This window comes from Macrobrachium nipponense, chromosome 30 (genome assembly GCF_015104395.2).
Source record: "Macrobrachium nipponense isolate FS-2020 chromosome 30, ASM1510439v2, whole genome shotgun sequence".
Taxonomy (NCBI): Eukaryota; Metazoa; Arthropoda; class Malacostraca; order Decapoda; family Palaemonidae; genus Macrobrachium; species Macrobrachium nipponense.
The window spans coordinates 39,678,846-39,702,611 of record NC_087218.1 but is presented as its reverse complement, the minus strand read 5'-3'; the positions used below and the strand labels follow the sequence as shown (position 1 = coordinate 39,702,611).

General features: G+C 37.5%; 1 protein-coding gene and 1 long non-coding RNA gene across 4 annotated transcripts in view; one reads left to right on the top strand and one right to left on the bottom strand.

The window, feature by feature from the left end:
* The window catches only part of LOC135202461 (charged multivesicular body protein 2a-like), a 40,894-nt gene extending 32,014 nt beyond the window's left edge, over positions 1 to 8,880 (bottom strand). The window contains exon 1 of one of the 3 annotated variants that reach the window (XM_064231862.1): positions 8,634 to 8,880. The gene's annotated coding sequence lies outside the window, so the exon portion shown is untranslated. The remainder of the gene's footprint in view (positions 1 to 8,633) is intronic. The other 2 variants (XM_064231864.1, XM_064231863.1) reach the window with 2 other exon arrangements.
* Positions 8,881 to 11,772: 2,892 nt separating this feature from the next.
* Positions 11,773 to 23,766, top strand: part of LOC135202053 (uncharacterized) — a 35,685-nt gene continuing 23,691 nt past the window's right edge. Inside the window, exon 1 of the long non-coding RNA XR_010311660.1 lies at positions 11,773 to 11,902. This is a non-coding gene — a long non-coding RNA (uncharacterized LOC135202053). The remainder of the gene's footprint in view (positions 11,903 to 23,766) is intronic.

The following is a 23,766-nucleotide window of genomic DNA, read 5'->3' as shown; positions in this document are numbered from 1 at the left end:
GCCGGAAGGAAATGAGAAAGCTGTTTTCCCTGGTCTTTCTTAGAGTCCATCCATTCCTTCATTAATTTCAAGGCTCTTTTCGAAGAGCGCGATAATACCATCTTCGTAAAGTCGGATTCTTTAGAAGCCTTCCCTAAAGTGAACTCTGAAGGTGGAGAACGAGGGGCAGCTGGCACAAAACTTTCTGGAAAAAGTTCCGCAAAACTTTCATAAGCCTTTTAAGATCTGCTGAAGGTTGTAGATCTGTTTGATATTCTTCCTCGGAAACGACTTGCATCTGATCAAAAGGAGAATGGGGGATGTCTTCATTCCTTTCTTCTGATTGAGACACAAACTGATGTAGCGATGTCATGTTGCGTTTTTTTGCATCCTGCTGTCCAGTTTCTTGATGCCTGGAGTCTTGTCGTCCAGTACCTTGATGCCTGGTGTCCTGGCGTCCTGTCTCATGACGATTTTCGTCCTGGCGTCCTTGCTTCAAGACGTTTTTCGTCCTGGCGTCTTGCTTCAAGACGTTTTGTTTTTCGTCCTTGCGTCTTGCTTCAAGACGTTTTTCGTCCTGGCGTCTTGCTTCAAAGACGTTTTCGTCCTGGTGTCTTCCTTCAAGACTTCTTTCGTCCTGGCGTCTTGCTTCAAGACGCTTATCGTCCTGCTGTCTTGCTTCAAGATGTTTTTCATCCTGGCGTCTTGCTTTAAAACGTTTTTCGTCCTGGCGTTTAACAGTAAGAGTAGCAGGTTGATATGACTGCATAAGAGAGGAGAGTTTCTGCTTAAAATCTTGCAGTACGGAAAACTGTGGAGCTTCTTGCTGCTGGGAACAGACTAGAGAAGTTGCAAAGTCAATCTCTCTCTCTTCATTCTGTTCGTCTTGAGATGAAAGGCCTGAAGAACGCCAATCCGAAGGAGGAGCAGGAGCATGCACTGAAGGCATCCAATCGTCCGATGCTTCCTTTACTCCTATCAAAGACGACGCCGCCTGTGCGGTATCTTACGTCTCATATTGGTAGGAGAGCAAACATCGGAGACGAAAGAGAAGCGAACAGGAGTTGTAGCACGCACCGAAAGTCTCCCTTCGTCCGATCCTTCCTTACTTCCTGCCAAAGACACGGCCGCTTGTGCGACATCATGCGTCTTGAGTTGCAGGAGAGGAAGCATCGGAATTCGAAAGAGAAACGATCCGGAGTTGCAGTTTGCACCGAAGGTTTCCCCCTTTCCAATATTTCCTTGCCTCCTACCAAAGACGATGGTCGCCTGTGGGACGTCTTACGTCTTAATTTGGTAGGAGAGCAAATATCGGAACCTGAAGGGAAGCGCTCGGGCTGCTCCAATGACTACATCCTGGACGCTCTTGACGTATATCGTCCTGGCGTCCAGTATCAAGACGCTCGGCGTCCTGGGATTTCCTTTTAATGGGTCTGGATTTAGAAGTCTGACGCCAGCCCGTCTGGGTACTGCGTCGTCAGAAGACGAAGAAAACACTTTAACCTCGCCTTTTCTATAGCCAGGGTGAGCGTCCTGGGGATCGTCTACAGGTACGCTCGAGGGGACGACCGCTCGGGAGCTAAAACCTCTCGCCTCCCTTCGTCGGTCGACTTTCCTTCTCACAGGGGTTGGTGAGCTTGGAAGAGGTCTAGGACTAGGAGCACGACAAGTCCGAGCGGCCGCACCCTCCACTGCACTTGCACTAATTTCACTATTCACTTTAATATCTCTCATATTAGACCATAATTTATCCCTGTCTTGTGCCAGGGATTCTACCCGTTGACCAAGGGCTTTGAATGGCCGCTCAGTCCTGTAATGATGGACTTTTACCTGTTTCTGAAAAATGGATTTGGTAATGATACAACAGGAGGAGGATCAATAGGATTATCGAGGGATAGAGAACTATCTATTCCTTGACTGTCTATGGAGGAGCGAGACAAGGTCTTCTTCGCTCTCCTTATCCTATCCTTCTCTAATTTACGCACATAGCGGTAATATTCAATCCATTCAGTCTCAGGCAAAGCCTACACATTCATCACATCTATCACCTATCTCACAACTTTTCCTCTGCATTTTACTACAAATAGAATGAGGATCTAAAGAGGATTTAGCAAGTCTAGTCTTGCAACCTTTCACACACATTCTCAAACTTGAAGCAGAATCAGACATGATGAGAAATCAAAAAGAGAGATCAAAAACAAGCAAAGGTCAAACCAACAATATCGAAACGAAATCAAAATCCAATCAAGCGAAAGCCAAAGCCAAAGTGTACTTCACCAAATAATACTGCAAAAGACACGGGCTATAACGAGCGAAGTTCCAACGATGTCACCGTAGCGGCGGCAGGGAAGATCTGAGGAATAGTGGTATGGTGCTACGTACCTGGTAGAGGGCGCACAGGTGGTGCACCTGACTACCCAATCGGCGATTGCCGCGAGTTTTGAAATTCTGCCGTGACGTCAGGGACGTAAGCTATATATATAACTACCAGGTGAGTTAGATGTTTGAAACTGTGAAATAAACACCAGTGCAAAAAAAAAAAAAAAAAAAAAAAAAACACCACAAGCAGACAAAGTTTTCTTTCATAAAGCACGTTATCATAATGACATAACAACTCTGCATGGTCAATACAGTAATCCAGCTTGATGAACCCCTTTATAGGTAAAAATATATGAGGAAGAGGCAAATATGCCACTGAAAGTAGCTATTACTGAGTTGTAAATCCATTACACTGATAATGAAAACAGACTTGACAAGGATAAAAATTACTGGGACAAACATAAGACAAAAAAAGATTGTATGATGACATAAACAATCTTTGTTTAGCTAGTCTTCAGCTTCATACTCTACTAAATAATATATACTGATCTACTTCAGACTATTGAGACACACAACAACCAATTCACTTAGCAAATAACAGCAATAAGAGTTACATTGTATATAGACCTATACATAATGTATGATGTAGTTTTCTGGGAAAACAACTCTCGCTTGTCAAAGAAAACAACCATCACCAGTACAAACCAAACTCAACAAAAACCATTACCAGTACAAAATAAAATCAGCAAAAAGTCCTAGAATGCTGACTTATGGAATACTAGATAAAATATGTCAAGATTTGCTTCAAGCTTGAGCAGAAGCAACTCTGCTGCCATTCATGAAAAACTGTGAATAGCAACAAGAAAGTAAATGCCATAGTTTATGAAAAAAAATAGTAAACCAAGTTAATTGCTGCATTAAAATCAGTTTGATAAAAACTGAACAATATTCATTGTCAAAGTTGTCTTGGTGCAACTACAATAACTAGATCTTGAGCACTATAAATTAGTGCAGAACTTTTATTCTGTTGCAATACCATAAGGGTACACTATAACCAACTGTTTCTCTTTATGGATATTAGTCATATGGGAAGGGGTAAAAAGGAAAATGGCTGTCATTCCACCATAAAGTACTGTACTTAGCTCCTGGACCATTTCTTAGCTCTTATATATGGTATGTACAGTACAACACTTGCTATTTATCTGATTTTTCCTCAATAATAATAACAATAATATTTATGATTCTTTGGTTAGCCTTATTAGAATTCTACGAGATTTCACTATACATATTAAAATGTCATCACAAAATGAAAGCAAAGCTATGACTCAGAAAATGCACAACCTAGTTCTAAAGTGACCAAGATTGTCCTGGATAAACCTAGATTGTACAGGATAAACCAACAATTTGGATAAGCCAAAACTGTACTGAACAGACCATGTTTTTTTCACTTGTACAATTAACAATTCCATGAACGTCAAGAATCATAACTAATGTACCTAACAGTAAATAAACTTTAACATATTGTAACCCAAGCAAGAATATGGAATGTGAGGCAATACTACCGCATTCTAAACCAAGGTTATTTTCAATGTTCAAAGTAGAGAAAAAGTATATACAAATAACATTGCACAACGGTCATTCCTCACCAAGATGTACGTAATTACGTAACAGTGAGGGTCAAACACTGATGCTATCAGTATGTTTCGAATTAACAAATCTGTGGCAAACTCTTCAATATGTAAGGGAGGCACCTATTACTCAACACTTCCTCTTGGGAAGGCACTGCATATGCATTTGAAAGTTTGAACTCTGCTTTCAATCCCCAACCTGACAAAAGATCCTAAGTGATTTCAGCCAAAAGGCTGTATTAAATGAAAATTCTATACTGCGTGACCAAAGGACTTTACTCCTGAACATAATTAATTTTCCTTGCTCATTGTCTGATAAAAAGTTGGAAAGTCAAACACTGCAACACATCAATAACAAAAGGCTATTCTGTCCTTGGAAGTTTGAGGTGGAGGTAACATGAAATAAGAGAACAAACTAATTCTTTATATTTTTCCACAGACACCTGGTCATTTCAGCTAATGTCCCTGCGTAAGAATCCAAACAATGATCTTGAATGTACTTACACAAAACCTCACGACCAAGGTTTCACCTTCTTAAAAATCTTCACTTCAAAATTATATGGGCTCTGGTAGAAATCATAACTATATATGAACATAGATTTCAGCAAGTATGACAATGAATTATGGAAGAAATAAATCCTGTGGTCTTGAGGAAATAGTAATAATTCTTAATCATTTGCTCAGATGAAAAATATAAAAAAATGTGTTGACAAATCAATTACATAAAAAAATTATATACAGGAAATACAACTCAGAAAATAAAATTTTTTTAATTTTTGGAAATGAAAAAACAACTGAAACCAAAAGCTACAAATATGTGGTGTTACATAAGAATAAAGATCATAAAGAGGTGGAAAAATAATAAGCAAGAATCACCAAGGAGGTCAGATATTTACTGAAGGTTGATGGAAAGGTTAAATGGCCACTTAGAAATTTGACGAGGACTTCTTAAACCAGCCAGTAAATACTGTAGGTACCTCATTTACTAACCTGCCTCCAGATTCTTACTTTACTGTATATAGCCTAATTTTTCTGCAATAATAAACAGCCAAACCTAAATCAAAATAGTCCATCTATATGATTTTTGGCAAGTGTGAAGGGTTTCTTTCAAAGATAATACACCCATGGCCCTGAATCACTAGGACAGTAGTGTATGGGGGACTCCAAACCTTCCAAGTTCCATTTTGCAAACTTATAATAATCAATGGGTTTCACAAAGGTCATGGTGGCATTCCAGGAAGGGAGTCTGGGAGCTTTCTCCTTCAGCAGGACCTGGTGTCTTAGGTTTGGTTAGAGGCATCCCTGTAAAACACCCTAATATAGCACGTACACAATTTATATTATTTTTCTATAGTAGTAATGAGAAACACAAAAATACTTATCATGAGTTTTAAAAAGTAGGTTGCTTTATCCTGGTTGTTGCCTTGGTTATTAGGCTAAGATTTATTTTTGGTGCCTTGGTGACTTAATACTTGCTTTTGTTTTCCTTGACCCAATTCCTTATTGCCCTAAATTGCAAAAGTGATACGGGAATGCAAAGATATAAACATGTGTAGTTTAGGCTAGTTTAAAAAATGTACAGCACTTCATGGATTTCGAGACAAATATTTGCCACTCATAAACACTTGACCTAATACAAAACTTCCTCTGGTGGAAGTCTTAATCATCTGTTAAATTAACCAAAGTATATACACCCTAACCTAGGCTAAGGCTTACTTAGACTAACCAACCAGTGACACAAATCTATCAAGCAACTTACGCTTTTTTTTTTCAGAACAAAACAAAGTAACTACAGACCAGAGTGTTTAAGTATAAATATTCCTAGAATTGGTCAAAATCCACTAACCTAACATACCCTAAGGCCTTGGTCAAGGTGGGGCTTTGCAGATAATCTATAGGCTAGCCTAACCCCGAGTCAGGTAGTCCATCCAACAATTCTCTAAGCCAGGTACAGAATCGAACTTTGTTCCTACCTAAACAATTAAGCCTAGGTTAGGAAAGTGATGCCTAGGTTTTCTCTTTGCTTAATCTTACCATTAGTCCTAATAGGTTTGCAGTTCCTAGAACTCGACATTTGCTAAGAAAGTTAGAATGCTGGCAGTAAATTTAAATATAGTTTATTAATCTTTTAGTTAAACAGTATAGCTAGAAGAGTGTATATATGATGCATTATAGTGAGATACTGTGAGAAATGTATTGAGAGTGTGAAATTTACTGCCTTTTGTTTGTGTTTTTATGTCCATCCCCAAAGGGCTAGTACTAACCTACCTAGTTATAGCCTAAATGATGAAAGCTCTGCGGACACTGTGTTTGGTAATAGCCCCTTAGGGATGGAAATAAATATACTTATAGGCTAAACAAAAGACAGTTAATTTCTCATCATCTCGGTACATTTCTTAACTGATCTTCCCTGTACTGCAATAACCTAATAGGGTAAACAATCACGGACGATCCATCGTCATCACGCTGGCCGGGTCTTATTCACTTGATATTTAATTGGTTAAATAAGAATACAATTACAACTTTAAGCATACCATTCAAAAGCATACCATACGAGCTAAAATAAGCATGTGACGCTCTTCGTAAAATATGTTTTCAAGGCAGTTTTGAAATCCAATATGGCGGCTATCGTCAGGCTGGCTGGTCTAATCACGGACAATCCACCATCTTTCACAGACTTCCCAGCTATCATTTGAACAATGTTAGCGTATATATGTAACGTTTATTGATCTTACTCAAGATTGCAGTTGTAGTCAGCACAATGAAACAACATTTTGTTGCCTATATTAGTGAATGTATGAAACTTTTTATTCCCAGGGTCATGGTTTGAACTGAATTCATTTTTACCTTGTAATTGGTGGTTTTATCCTTACTGCCATCACAACTGAAACTCCACAGTGCTTATTTTTTTGTAATTATACACAATTTGGTCTTGATTCACTCCACATTGCACTTGAACCACGTTGCTGTTCCTGGTTCCTAAGTACTCACTCCACAAACACAGTTGCGAGCAGCAGACGACAACACTGAATATGAGGTGCCAAGCTTTATTCCCTCAATTGTTTACTTTACTCATTATTTAGTTTAACTTTACTTCAAAATGTTTATTTAATTCATGTCTATTATCCCTTTTTTGCAACTAAATTAACCCCGAAAAATTACAAATATTTCGGTTGTACTATACTTACGAGCAGACGACACGAGGAAAAATGACTTATCGTTGCCAATCTAGTGGAGCGTCACACATACGCCGATGCATTTACAAACTGTTTCCATGAATTCTAGTTGTCATAGTAATGCAGTAATGATAAGATTGCTGTAATATGTATATATACAACAAATAGATACGCTAATTTCACTTATTTCCCTGGTTTTGTGTAAGTCTTATACCCAGTTTGGAGGGTAAACACATACCAATTGACAACACTGATAAACAATTGAAGAGCGCAAAATGCCACAAAGAATGCCGTAGTCCCCTTGAATAAGTACAAATAAGTGCTGGTAAGAGTTCCGGTGTACGACTGTTGTGATGAAAGTGCCCCAGCGTCTATGGGTACAAGTGGTGTGCGGATTTAGCACAGGAAATGGGAAGTTTATTGACACAAGCGACTCCGCAAACATCGAGATGGCGTCAATCTTCTAAATATTTCGAGTAGTAAGTAAAAATTTTGAAAGCGTTTTGGTGAAGTTTGCACTGCGTTGGCCACCCTTTTCATTACCCTCTGTTTAAATCTTAATATATGGCCTTAATTTCTAACTTTGGAGAAAATACTTACTTCGAAAGGAGAGTAGAGGTCTTTCACTCCTTCTCTCACCAACAACAACTTGTGACTGATGACCATCTCTGGTGTCAGGGCGCATTTAAAGTACTTTTTCGGAGGGTGGCCAGCCGTGATAGTCGGTGAGTTGGGCCAGTCCACGCGGTGTTTTACCCTATAAAATACTATCTTTGCGCAGCCATCTTCATTACAATTACCTGCTAGGTTAAGGTTGCTACCAGAGAGCTAGTCTCTCATAAGGTAAGCCCAGGATTTACAATCGTCAGCTGAAGATTAGTCTAGGCTCAGCCTAGAGTAATAGCTAGTACATAACCACAAGCATAGGCTACACAACACTATAGCTACTACTCAATGTGTGGCTAGTCTGCAAAACAATGGAATCAAGTTCTAACTCTAGGCACCTCCAAATGGAAGCTTGGCCCAATGTTTAGTGTTACTTGGAGGGATCTGTGGGGGGAGGGGAGAAGCACATCCAGTCAGATCAGAGCTCGACGCCCTAGGTAAGGTTAGGAAAGTAAGGTCTGGTTAGGTCAGGACGCAGCATTCTAGGAAAGGTTAAGTAGGAGGTACCTAGGTTCGTTTTAGCTAGTCTGCAGAACCTGTGTCCCGAACTCGAAAAAAAAAACAAATTAGGTAGTACCTAGAATACACTCTCTGAAACCTTATAGGTAGTACGCTAAATTAAAATAACTTTAATGCCTAGTTGGCCTTAAACTTAGTAATATGGCAACGCACAAATAGGCTAGGCCTAGTAGTAGCTTAGTATGCTTTAGGCTACACTAGTGTTAGATATCCTAGTATGATCCGATAGGCTGAACTGGGCCTACTGGTAAACTAGGATGACTAGTAGTAAAGTGACAGAAAATAGCTAGGTAATGAAGTCATAACTTTTCGACTTCACGCCAATAACTACAATAAAATAACATACCAACTTTCCCAAATAAGCGGAAGTAGGAAGTTCTTCAATGGAACACGTCCTTGCACTGACTATTCTCAGTTCTCAATGAAAATAGTAATCCCACAGACTGTTGTGAAACGGATGTAGGAGTTAGGTGTACTTTCCAGGAATGACTCACAGTCACAAACTACGACAGTTAATGACGTCAAATTATTAGTGCACAGGTTCTCGTGAATGCTTATGACGTTACGTGTATCTTATCTCATTGTTCTCAAACAAATTATGTATGACGTAATAGATTCTTGAGATACAAGCATTTTAATTTCATCACCTAGCGACATCTTTTAAGTCATTTAAGGAAAATTGCCAATGCTATTTTTTTTTATTTTAGCAATATTAATAAATTATGATTTTACTAATCATAATTACTTAGGTAAAAATAACATAATAGCTGTTTGAATCAATTAAAATAATTATATTTTATCAAATGAAGTGTCCTGCATTTCGTACGGGTAGTCTAGTCTTCCTTGTGATCGCTGGTATGTTTACATCCATGACGTAAAAGCGCGTTCTATTATTATTAGATGTTGGAATGGCGAGTTTCATTGTGCATTCTGAGTAACTAAAAATATATATTGAGAAAAACATTAAGTTGTAAGCCCAGCAGATGTATAATCATTTCCTGTGTAATACTATTTTGATAGCGAATAAAATATGCCAGAATCAGTCAAAGTTTGCTGATGTTTATTTTTGTCGTGACACTGGAAACGATCAAATACAGCATTTATACCTTCTTTGTGGAGTGAATACTAAAAAATGTTTGAATTTTATGCTAATCTGATCATGTCTTCGTCACAGGAATTTATGGAGAATCTTGCTGTTGTCAGTGGTCTGAATTTTTTTTTTTTTCGTTCATAAGTGCCGTTTTGTGTCCTTAGGCTCTATATTGCTCTTTTGATTTATTTATTTGTTAATCTTGTTGTATAGCATGGAATTAAGTTTGATGACTCAACCATTACTTAATTTCTCTCTCCTAATAAGCGCAGATAACTGTTAGTGTGCACTTTTGAAGAAGTATCCCTTGCATATCATATAAATTTGTCTTTTTTGTTTGTGATATCCCCCTAAAAAGTTTTTTTACCACTGTCAGTTTCTTTATTGGCTGTAATTAATTTACACTTACTAGTAAAATACTCTTCACCCGTTGATATACATCTTGTTTCTCTCTCTCTCTCTCTCTCTCTCTCTCTCTCTCTCTCTCTCTCTCTCTCTCTAAATCTTTAGACTTACCAATATATCTCGACTGGTTTTTGTAATGAAAGAGTACAAGTACCACTGTCTTTGGTAACTGGCACTAAGAGGCAAATCGGTATAAAAAAAAATAAAACACAATTTGAACCATATACTCTTTCTCTGCGGAAATACGAGTCTACTGGCCATAAACTCCACATTTACATTCAAGGTCTATTTGCTGTCGCTCAGACCTCGAGAGCCTTTCTTACTACCGGCGTTCTGTGGTTAGCACTTAGTGTCTGGACAGTCTCTTTTATTACCGTCATTTTTATGTTATAGTACATACTCTAGGACAGTAATGTATAAAGGCCAAATTTATATAATTTTGTGTAGTGGTGTTTGCTACTCTTTCAGTTTTCTGTGTATGTAAGAATAATGTGGAGCCTTTGAAAGTTGGATTGGTCTCTTTTACTGTACTTTTATTATAAGATTTGCTCTTAACTAAGTCACGTGATATACTGGTCCAAAACTTGGTGATGTCATCACAGTGGTATTAATAATTGCGTAGTATGCCATATATTATTGCATCCCCATATACTTGCATGCTCGCGTAATATGTGTATATTTATATATGTTTTTATATAGTCACACAAATTGTAAGCTCACTCGCACACGTTTTAATTAAGATACAAGATATACAGCATATTACAATGTGAATTTGTAACGTTAGAACGGTGCCTGATCATTCCTTTAAGCCCACCATACTGTTTCGACATAACAAATGTGTAATTACTTCGTATTATATTTTTAAATGATACCCCTTGATGGTCTATGACGCTCATTGGAAGGCATTTTTGTCCTGGATCCGCGTCTCTAGGCCACTCACCATCCGCCCTTGTCCTTTCCCGGCTTAAAATCATGTTCGTGAATTGGTTTATTCAGTTCTTGCGCTCTTTTTCGCGTCCGAGCTGTTGGTGACAATAATCTCAATAGAAAGAACCAAGGTATATCTTGGAAAGAACCATTCTTGACAGTTCACTTTAAAACTGAAAAGGGACAATATTCTCAGCCTTTGCTGCGCCGAAAATGTATGCGCGTTTTCTTAAAATCTTGAATTAAAAGTTACCTGTAGAATTAAGTATGCTACATTGAATTTGCGTTTTCGATATTCATGTTAATTCTTTAATTTTCTCAGCGATTTTGTGAAATCCCTAGTTTCACAAACTTACTGAAACATAATATATACATATACATTTATATATATATATATTATATATATATATATATATACAAAAATACAGTATATATTATATCTATATATATATATTAAAATATGAATAATACATACATACATACATAAATACATTGATATATTATATATATATATATTATATATTAATATATATATAATAATATAATACATAGATAGATAGATAGATAGATAAATAGATAGAATAAATATCAGACTGTTAATCACAACTTAAGAGATTCACTGTGAACAAACGAAACCATGTTTCGGTACGGCATAACCATAAATTCATGCCATAGTTTGCCAACGTGAAAATGATTAAGCCATTATTATTACAATGCAGGTTCTGTAACAACAAAGATATGCTACATTGAATTTGCGTTTTCGAAATTCATGTTAATTCTTTAATTTTCTCAACATGATTGCTGTATAATACAGAAAATCTTATTTTTCTCCGTTTCATATTCGCTTTCGTCGGGAACGCAAACAAATTTTCAGTACGCCAATTTCCCGAGTCCCATTTCTATTTAAAATGATAATTGAAATTACATTTTCCGTTACAGAAACTAGAAGAATCCATCATAATGACTTCTAGCCTATATAAGAATTTAATGCAGCTTACGAAAGCTTTGCCAAGGTGGAGACTTCTGATTGGCTAAGAAACTCACTCTGCTGTTCTTGAAAAACGGGCCCTACCCCCCTTTGTTTAGTTCGTCCTAGGACTGCTCGGGTGCCGACGGACCTGTAACTCTGTGGATTATTAAATTTTGTTACTGTGATATACAGATGACCCCTGGGATATATATTTGTTTCACAGGTAATTATGTTTTTCAGTTCGTGTTGTGGGCATTTTCTATGCCAAGCGGAGAGTGTTCCTCGAATTTTTATTCCAAATGAGTATGTTTCCAGTCATGGCAGCCATGATTGTAAAAAGGAAAAAAATAAAAAATAAAAAGTGTCCTGTAAACGTTAGTTGTGATATTTGTGGCCGACTGGTTAATGAAATAAATGTTGTATATGTTGAAAAGAATGGAGATGTTTGCTGTAAAACTCGTTTTAATAATCTGACCCTGTTGGAGTAGGGTAAAGGAAATAGGGGGTTGTCCTCAGACCAGAGGTTAGTAGAAGCAGCCTCAGGAATGGCTACACATATCGTAAAACCTTAAGGAACAAAACTTGTTCAGATCACCAAACGTTTGTGAATGTACATTTTAGCTACTTCCAGTAATATGGGTAATGGGGAGGTTATAATGTAGAATAGTTGCACAGGCTGGTGGGTTCCTCCCCTCAACCTCTGTTAGGCCAGGGCACGGCTAGAGCCCCCTAGTTTAACCCTAGGTTATGGAATGGTTAGACAGAATTTATCCCAGATGTGTTCTTTCTTAGGTGGACGCCGTAGGAAGGGGTATACATAGACCACGACATAGGTCACGGTCTTCTATCTGGATCGTGATACAGGCAAAGATCTAAAGACATAGGCGATGCGGTTGGCGTATTCGATAGCTACTCTGCTCTATACTGGTCACTTCTCAGTTTCAATTTATATTTTTCTCAATGTACATATTGGGTTTTGTCAATATTTAAAGGAAGAAAATGTTCTTCGTGCCCCTCGCCCCAGCTCCTCCTCCCTTCGCCCACCGTCTGCAGACCTTTCTAAGTGGATTTACGAATTACGTAAATGAGATCATTTGAAAAATCCTTTTTTCAGGGCCAAGTGTATATGTATAGGCAGTATTTTACATTCTCAAATATTTTTCGGAGTAACCACCACCATAAGAAATCGGAATGGTTGAAAGTGACTGCATGTATTTGATACAAACCGAACTGCATAAACTACGCCTCCCCCACCTCCCCCCCGCCCTCTCTCTCTCTCTCTCTCTCTCTCTCTCTCTCTCTCTCTCTCTCTCTCTCTCTCTCTCTCTCAGCTCTGAGAAAATGGAAAAGTAGTTCGACGTTCAGACAGCATGCGAACAATAACCGTGCTTGACAGACGGTGTCTCGTCATATTGTGTTTATTACATAATTGATGAGTCTTAGTGCAGTAGGTACAAAGTAATTGTAGATTAACTCGGAAGGGCTCGAGCGTAACTTCTGCGAGAATGGATCCCATATACATATAATGTTGCTTGTGATTTCTTTGTTTATCTTAGTTAGCACTTAGTATTAAGCCCAAAACAGACAGCGTACTCGGAAAAGAGGAAATTAGTGAATAAGGAACTTATGCAAATTAAAATTAAAAGACCTTGCAAGTTTCATAGTCATTTTAATTCGTTGCATGATGCATAGCAGGTGGGAACTGTAAGGAAAATGATGACTTGAACGGTATTGCTGACTTCACTGTTATTTCTGTAACGTACTGCATTTCACAACAGATTCCTAAGACTTTCAAGTATCACTAGACTTTTACAAGGCACGGAGACTGACTCTTAAAAAATAGTGCTTGGAAAATCTCTTGGAAGATCCAAGAAGCTGCTCCTTGTGATTTTACACCTTTTGGAGAATCCTGAACTGGATTTGGCATAAAAAGATAAATCTAAGCGCAATATTGTTACTAGCATTAGCTGACGGAAAATTTCACTTGTTTTTTATTTTTTTTTTTTAGCCATAACGTCAGATTTTGGCAGTTTACTTAAAATTAGGTCATAACCGCATTATTTGCTGACGCCTTTTCTATTTTATATAAGCAAAGGATTTAATTTGGAAGTTTTCTTGGTTTCATTCATATATTAGTGTAGTTAAAAAGTTTTACCTATTGCGTTACGTACTTGATATTCAGAAAATGAAATCTAAAATTTACAAATTTATAAATGTGGTTAAAAAAAACTGGCCCTTTGCATTTCGTAATAAATGTCACATACTGCTCTTATTTTTTATCGAGTTTAACGCCTCATAGTAACTGGAGGTGATGCCTTCCATCTTTTGGAAGGTGCGCAAGTTTATTTGAATTTGCACCTTCTACCTTCCTGTACGTATTTGCCTTTAGTTCTACTTTCCTGAATTAGCTCTCCCACCTTATTGTGCGTACTGTAATTACTTTTAATTCTTTTAACTCCACCTCTTGTTTTACATTGAACTAGAACAATGATTCGTCAAACTGAGCAGTCTTGTGGACTGTTGGTTGTGTCGTTATTCACAAATACCATAATGAGTATATAACCGTACTGAGGTGGTATTAATTTGTATCACTTTTTGTTACCTACAGCTCACCACCCCTCAGAACCCACAGGAAACTATATATCCTAATTTACATATTGGTTTTGTTTACGGAACGTCTCTTAATTACAACGACTGAAGCTACACACAAAGCAGTTCTTTCGTACTAAGACACGTGCATTGTTTAGTTTGGCACTGACGGATGGCGTAGAGTTGTGTAAATCTACAAGAGGAAAATACCTAAAACAAACGTTGGGTTAACTCCTTTATTCATTAAATCCGATACTAATTTTGGTCAAGATTCGATGTATTAGTTTTTTCAAGTCTTCTTTCGCGGTAATCTGAGTTTACTTTGGCTTATGATAATTTATTGGTGTCGTGGACTCCGTGGAAGTTACTTGACTCAGGTTTGAAATAAATTTTTTTCTCTTATATCACACATTCATTTGGAGATCTCTGAATACACAGCTTAGTCATACGTAATTCTTTTATATATTATGTAAATCCCGTAACCATTGATACAATAAATTAAAAGAAACAACCTTTCGTTCTTACTCCTGGTATGTAAGTTTTTCTCGCTGCATACAAACATGGATAAAAAAATATTTTCTTATTTCAATGAGACTGGCAAAAATGAGAACTTATTCGCACACCAAGTGTTCCAAAATAGTAATTGATTGGGGCATTCCAATTAATGCAAAACTGTTATTACAAAAATATTCATACATCCTGCTAAGAATTAAACTGTTAAACAAGTGTTTTCCATACATATTATTACCTGCAAAAACATGAAGCTGTTACACAGCTATTTGGGTTTGCCTGGGTTAAGGTGTCTAGATGTTAGAGAAACTTTGGCTTGTGGTAAAGAGCAATTCTTTCAGTCCAATTCCACTCTTGTGTGGCGTTGTTGGCGCTTTCGTAACTAAGTGGAGGAAATCTCATTTGAAATTTTTCTCCGTAGGAGGGGTAGTGCCATCAGTGTCCCTCTTGCTGTTCACTGCAAGCATTACTTTACCTTTGCAGCGTCCCCTTGGCCACCAGCTGCAACCCCTTTCATCCCTTTAATGTTCACTTTGTTTGGTTTTATGTACAGCCACCCATAGGGATTATTCCCTCTCTGGTGGGCCCTCGTACGTTTTCAAAATAAGTTGCTTCTTATCTTATATTTTCTTTATAATAATTCTTTTAGTGTTTCCTCGTCAGTATCCTGCAGAAGAGTTTTTGTTTTTCCGTATGATCTTCACTTCAGGCGGCGTTTTGTTGTAAAGTCTTGGTGGGAAATGTTCAAATGCTCTCTCGCCTGACTTACCATTTGTTCTAGGTTCAAATAGCCTATATGCTTCACTTACATGTCTGATTACAATATTCATTTTAGTTCTAAAGAAGCTTAAGCAGTTTCTCAGATATGTTTATGCTTTGGGGCACTCCTCTGGTTAGGTCTTTCTTTTTTTTTTTCACATTTGATATAGCCACTGTAACCTTCGTGTTTTCTCAGTAGCTTTTTTACCATTTGAGTATATCAACTAAGATGCCTACTGCTCTCAGGTCAGTAGATCGTGGACAACTGTGTCAAATGCTGCACTTACGTCGACATAATTAGGATGCCACATTCATATCTTCCGTCTTGCTAGCCTCCCACACCTAACAAGTGTTTCATAGTGCAACTGCGAGGTTTTCTCTTTAAATCTAAAATACTTTTCTACTGTTTCCCTTTCAGCGTTGAATGACCTTAAAGGTCCCAGTGCTTGGCCTTAGGCCTAAATCCTATTTCATTCCATTTGGATTTTTCAGAAGGAATGGTTACAACGGGTGATTCAGGTTGGCCTTCTGAATCTTGGTAGCGTTCACACCATATAACAGGCACAGGTCGCCTTAACTCTTGTGAATACCGATGGGTGGTGTTTTGAAAATAGTTTATTTTTAATATCTATTAGAAGTTTGGTTAGTTTGTTAATGAATGATGCAACGTTAGTAAATTGGAAATGGTTATATATGATATACCGTCTGAATGAATTCTAGATTTGGTTCAACTGCATTCCCGAAAAATCCTGTTTTCAGATCTGTTTTCAGACATCTGTTTTCAGGCATCTTAAGACGTTTTCCACGAAGGGATATGGCTGCTCTCATGTCGGTAAACAGGCACCCAGTTTGAATATTCTATGCAGGTGGATAGCAAAGTACGTAACTGGCTCAAATTCTTCTGTAATTGAGTGATTGATGTGCCCTTTTATTTTAGAGAAATGAGTTGTTGAAGCATTCGCTTATCACGATTGGCAATGAGTTCGAAATTAAATTTTAGACGTTAACACCTATTATAGAAAGTTAATCATAGGTGCTGACTTTGAGCAAAGCTCTCATGTCGTACGCTTTTAGTCTTTAAATTTCATGTTCTTTGTGCATATGGTAAGTTGGTGATGGGACAAATACCTAATAAAACGGTCTTCATAGTGGTAGCGATATTATAGCGATTGTGCCTGGGTCAAATTCATCAAAATGAGACAGTGCAGCAAGTGAGAATAAAGGCCTCCTCTACACACGGTCAATAAAATTGACAATAATGCAGAGATTGTCCATCATATTGACCGTGTAGTTTTAAGATTGTTGGGTATTTCAATAGTATTGAGTCGTTCAAATGGTTCCGACTTGACGGGGAAAGATTGCTGCTGTCTGTGGGTAATATTGATCAATTTTGTCATTTCTACGGTCGCTTTCGTTTCGACATCATGTCTGAGGAGGCGTCTACTCAGAAAGGAAAATCAACGGAACGAGCCTTTATACTCGATTCCACCAGAGTATATAAGGCTTTGCCCTCATTATGGAAGGTGAAGTCAAGTGACTGTAACAACAGGGATAAAAAGAAGACTGAGTGTAAACTTCTGTTAAAGAAATACAGGGAGAAGTTTCCCAAAGCCAAAATGGATGATATAAAGAAGAAATTCAATGCACTGAGGACCAATCTCCGTATATAACTGAAGAAGGTCGACATCTCCAAGAAGTCGGGAGCCGGAACAGAGGAAATTTATACCAACATTTTGGTACTATGATGAAATGCTGTTCCTCAGCGATCGAGAAACCCCTGCTAGTCCCTTAACACCATGGATAGTGAGGATGATTGTCTTGAATTACAGGAAATTGAAAATGTGAGTACCAATTTCATATATATTTATTTCCCAAGATATTGTAATAACAGTATAGCCCAATAATCAACAAATATTAAGAAAAACGATTTAAATGTTTTGTTCCACCATTCTTGTTAAAGTATTAACAATACTTTATAATACTAACAAAATAGATTAGAAATTCTCCCATAATTTAACCAATGTGTGATTTAACTAACCCTTGTGACTTTGCCAAGGAATAGCACCTTTATTATTGAAATAATCACAGTATTAATCCCTATTCATTTAAGCCACCAATAAAGCTTCGGCAATACAACTATCTTCTGCATTTTGCAAACCTTCATAAATATTATCACTTGAATCAGATTCTTCCATATTTGTGTTCATCCAAAACATTTTTTATATTCTTCTTTTTTGCCAGATAATTATGTAAATAACTACAGGCTAGCTCAACTATTCTTGCTTTTTTTCTGGTGCTACATTAATACGCTTTCGAAGTCCTTCAAATTGAGATGTCAAAATGCCAAAATACATTTTCCATTATTCGTCTTGCACGACTCAGGCTATCGTGAAAACTTCTTGTTGCTCATCTAATGCAGACAGTGAATAGGGTTTCATTAAGTAACCTGACATCGGATAATTATTATCTGTCACAAATGTGAAGGGCAGTTCTTTATCACTGTTTGGATGTAGATGGCCTTCATTGAACGTCCTTCCAAATTGAGATACGGCGAACACACCACCGTCAGATACTCTGCCATGACACCAAGATCCGCCATCAACAACTCATAGTTTGCAATAGCAATTGCCATCATGACAATGCTGAAAATCTTCTTATAATTAAAGTAAAACGAACCGGAATTCGCTGTTTTCTTGGTCTCCACATGTTTTGAATCTATGGCCCAAGGCAGTTAGGAAAATTCCATCTTTCATAGAATTCATCGGCTACAACTACCCACTCATGCGGCGATTTTTGTAGCTGAAACAAAGTGTAATATATTATTGTTAGTTTATAACTCCATGATACATGTTACATTTTGCTATCAATTTTATTTATATACATGCAAATTGTGTAGAGGTATGTAAATATATTACACAGTTGGCATTAGCTATAATTATTATTATCAGCTAGGAGGCAATTCCCAACTGGTAGAGTAAAATGCTATAAAACAGAGGACACCAGCAGGGAATCCAGTCCCAAGAAGAAATACGAGAAAAAAAGATAAGTTAGCAAATGAAAAAGTCTGCGGGTACAAATGAACCTCCCCACTTTTTCGGGAAATCTTAAGCAACATGGGGGGAAAATGGCTACTTTTCATCACTCAAACATATAAAACAACATAAGTGACATAGCTCCTATATATATGATATTAGCGACCTTATCATGTATATATATATATATTATATATATATATATATATATATATATATATACACACACACACATATATATCATATATTATTTTTTTCTATTACATGCAGTTTGTTCTGCTCCTGGTCCCTCCGGTAAAAAGAGGAAGACATTGGATGAGAGACAGGAGCTGGTGTCTCTTGCTTGCATACGTCTTCGAGAGAGAGAGAGTATCACGAAAAAGTTGCATCTGCTTGGGCCTGTGAATTAAGGAATATTGGCCCTATGCAGGCTGTGTACGCAAAGAAAGCTATCAATGATATTCTTTTCGAAGCTCGACTGGGTACACTGCACCGAAATTCAGTTTTTAATGGACCGTCCCTTGAGACCAACAGTAAAGCTAAAGCTATTAAAGTTTCCAACCCTGCCCCTGATAATAACCAATACAATTACTTTCCTTTAATTAATGTAGCTCCAAATGTCCAAGCACAATCTGAGTCAAATGTCATTTTCATCTTGCATTTCATCATTTCAACCCTAGGATTACTTAATACTATATTACTGGGCAAAAACGTTAATTAAAACTTTGCAAGTATCTGTGTAGATATAGAAAAATCAAATTTCAAGTGTTCAAAACAAATTCCAGTGATAAGATAACGTATGGTCACAGGTAAACGCTGACTAACTGGGATGGTTTTTTTCTTATTTGTGCTGAGCTTCATCATTAATGGTGTCACCATGTCCAATAAATTCATCGAAGATATCCTGTCCATCCTCATATAATTTTTAAAATCACTTGGCGCACTGAAATAAGTTCGTTGCGTAAACTTTCCTGGCTGAATAAGTTCCTTTGTTTATACAACTCTTTCATCCAAAGCCGCACTTTATTTTTCTTGGGCCATCACAAAACAAAAATGCCACCGACACGTAAGTGACAATGTTATTGGGCTGTGTGTGGCCAACTATATAATATTGAACCAATCTTATTTACGTCAAAATATTGACCGTACGTGGAGGCTTTTAAGTGAGAATAATGGTCCTTCTCTATCCTACCTGTAAGACACTGGTAAATTCTACCTGATTACGACCTCGCTTGTGAAAAGCGAGCTCGGTTATTTTATGGGAATATTTTGTTTAAACCGGTTACTTTTAGGGGTTTAAGCTGACTCGGTAGTCTTATGTAATAGCCTTCTGGAAGATAGACGTCTTACTTTTATTACGGTTACCGTTTTGACTCCCTGTTATCTAGTTGCTTACAAGAAATTTAATACTTTGAAAAGCATTGGAACTCTAATCATTTTGTGAGTTAAGAAGCAAAGCCTCTCGTTATATCAGTGAACTGCTAATTACTCATAAAACTAATAAAATGCTGCTTAGGGACAGACTTTTTGTCGAGATCTTACGATAATCTTAGAGGAACGTGTATCCGACAGGAGTTGGCTATAAAAAGGAAAACTGCCTCGATATATATGATTTAAATTTGATTAGGGTTTAATAATGTATAATATTGCTCATTTGAATATCGTATGAGTATATTCCTGCACTGAACAGAGAGGAAACATAGCACATCGTATCTGACAGCACAGTTTCATTGCAATGCTCACGAACTAATTGGTAACAGTTGTTCAAGTTGTCAAAATGTGAAAGAAGGACCACACGTAGTTGATATTTAAAGAAAGCCACCGTACTTATGGAAGGCAGCTAATTTAGTTGGTCTGGTTGGTTTTAGATTAAGCAGGCTTCCTGGCAGCACGGGAACTTCCCTAACAACTGTCGATTTAGGCAGGTGTAGCAAGGGTATAAGAATCCTGTGTAGACTTCGGGACTCAATCTTCGCACTTCGACGGCAGTTACCGTCTAAAACTACAAGCCGAGTAGGCCTAATACACAACTTTTTACCCTTCAGAACAAGAAAAAATCAAAATAGTCTCAAGGAGACTAACTCTGGGGGAATCCCATTTAAAAAAAAAAACGCCAAGGAAATTTGAAATAGCTGAACAATATCCTGAAGTTGTCATTTGTGACAAAAAAAAAAAAAAAATACAAATAATGGCATAAAAAAACCTAACTTTTCAAATTGAAAAGATTTCAAGCCATATTTCATGCATTTGTGAGGTAAACCAATACCTAAATTGACCTATTTGTCGAACATTATTAAAAGTGGTAAACAGAAAGTTAACTGAAAATCTTGAAAAAAAACAATACTACCTAGAGACGTGATGAAGTATTTTAGTGAAAATATCACCAAAGAAATATAGCCTTCGATAATAAATATTTAAATATGGATACGTTCATGATGCTTGCACATAACTTATTTAATCAAAATTATGCTACTGTAACAGGCAGTGCAATAGCCGACCTGGAATGATTAGATTAGTTAACTTTGTCTGTACACCGTTATGAAGTAGAAATTTTTATACAGTATAACCAAACTTGTACAACAGCATGTATACTTTATAATCAGTGTTTTACGTCTGAAGCAACATCATTGGTGCTCTGGCACGGTACACTTACTGCCATTACCATGAACATATTCTACATGTGGATTTCAGGAATGTTGAGTAACCAAGATTAGGAGTTTAATGGTAGTGTTAATGAATTCCCTGCCCTGAATAGGCTCTCATTATTAACAGTATCTGCATTTTTTTTAGCTCGTGAAATTTGTGTTGCCGGGGACCAAAATTTTTCCCAATTTAAATTTTGAAAAGTATAAAATGATAGGTAAGATACGTAGGTCAACAGTTGCTATAAAATGCTTCGTTCTTTTTTTTCCAGCAATATCTTGCCTTTGATGATAGTTTATCAAGAGGAAATGGATTATGTTGACTGGTTCACAAATTTAGGTGGCAATTGAAGAAGGAGCATTATAGTTATGTGGGGTAGGTTGGTGAAAGATGCAAGTTTTTTTTCATATTGGAAATATTCTCTCTCTCTCTCTCTCTCTCTCTCTCTCTCTCTCTCTCTCTCTCTCTCTCTCTCTCTATGTTCACAGTGCTTTATTTTCCGGCGATATTTTTAAAGTCTAAGTAACAAATGGGAAAATGTATTGATAAAGCAACGTTACAGAGAAATGCACAAGGTTTGTTTTTCGTTTGCGTCAAGTTCCAGCCCATCGGAATAATTTACGAAAGTATTAGGGTAACGAACGATATCGCTCTTGGAAAGCGCATCTCCGGTCATAAAGCTGACCAAAAGGGATACATGTAATTGTGACAAAGGATGCAAGGAATCTTGACTGTCTCTTCTTCATATTCATGTCAAAATTCACTTGAGAAGTTTTAAGCTCTCTTGAAAAAAAAATATTTTTTTAAATGCAAGAATGGATTATTGTAAAGACACTAAAATGCCCTGGCAGCTCATTAAGGAAAGATGCTACAAGGCTTCATAGAAAACGAAGCCAAATTGATTATTAATTCCATGTAAGAGGGACACAACAATCATTCTAATTGAGTGTCTTAGGTGACCTAAATGACTGAACGAAGATTGCGGCGAAAGTAAATTCTAAATGACGACAGGGGAACGAGGCGTTACCCCCAACCCCCCCCCCTCCCCCCCATCCCCTTCACCAACAGTTGACCACCTTCTCACAGTACCAAGTTCAATGACCGTCTCTACGGGGCTTGTTGTTATTGTTTTTGAGTAAGCTGGCTTTATGCCAGCACGGGCTCTTGCTTATAAAGCAACCCGTAAGTGCCATTTGATATTTAAAGTGAAAAGTGAGTCATGAATAAATAAATAAAAAATAATGGTATGAAAGGTGAAATTATATGGTCCTGAAGGACACTTCTATACATAAGGCCAAGGACTAGATCTATTATAAGGCTCTGGTTTGTTTACGCAGAAGAAATACAAATAAAAATTTTGGTATTTTGACGCAGATTATGACAACTATGAAACTTCAATATTGAAAAACTTCTACATCAGAATGTGTATCTTTTTATGGCGTTATGACCTCATAGCATCAGGAAATCTACCAGTAATGATCGTCGTCTTCCTTTCTGTGATTGACGGTGATGATAAGACTCGTCTAATTTTTTTTCTGCGTGACTGGAGTTTTAAATGAGACTCCATTTGTGCACTTGAACGCAGCGTAATCGAGATAATTTGTATTAGTCCAGTAAAGTTTATGCTAGTTCTCCTGAATAAAAATAGAATAAGTAACATGTTAGCACCTAAGGACGTGGTTGGTATGGCGTTGATGTGCCACCTCGTTGGCCACGAGTTCGATTCTCGGGCGTTCCACTGAGGGGTGAGAGATGTGTATTTCTGGTGATAGAAGTTCACTCTCGACGTGGTTAAGGAGTCGCGTAAAGCCGTTGGTCCCGTTGCTGAATAACCACTGATTCCATGCAACGTAAAAACACCATATAAACAATAAGTTACATGCTCAATTATATTTGGGCTTTGTCAATGTACCCTCCAATGCATTGTCGAGGAATGACGAGAAAGAACACAATGAGCAACCATTAAGATATTTCTTTTAATTAAGGTGGAGGCACATTAGAGGGCAACTCTAATGTATGTCTTATGATAATTAGTCACACCTTGTCCATCCTATTGATTAATGGACAGGGACTTTCTTCGGGGTTGACACGGTACAAAGTATTTATACACAAGTGGGGTAGTTCCGTCAGTGCACCTCATGGGGTCCACTGTAGGCATTACTTAAGGTTCTTTGTAACGTGCCTTCTGCCCCTAGCTGCAACCCATTTGATTCCATTCACTGTCCCTCCTTTCATATTCTATTTATTTCATCTTACATTCCGCCCTCTCCTAACAATTGAGTCATAGGGCAACTGTGAGGTTTTCCTCCTGTTACACCTTATGAACCTTTTACTCTCAATTTCCTTCTCAGCGCTGAATGACCTCATAGGTCCCAGTGCTTGGCCTTTGGCCTAAATACAATACTCAAGATATTCACCGGTTCATATGTTTCCTCATACGCTTCTATTCGTACATGAGACGGTGGATATATTCATGTCACCTTTTACCCATTTGTTTGATCCGCGATAACAGGGCAGTTTATCTCTTCTCTCGATTATATTGAATTTAGCATTC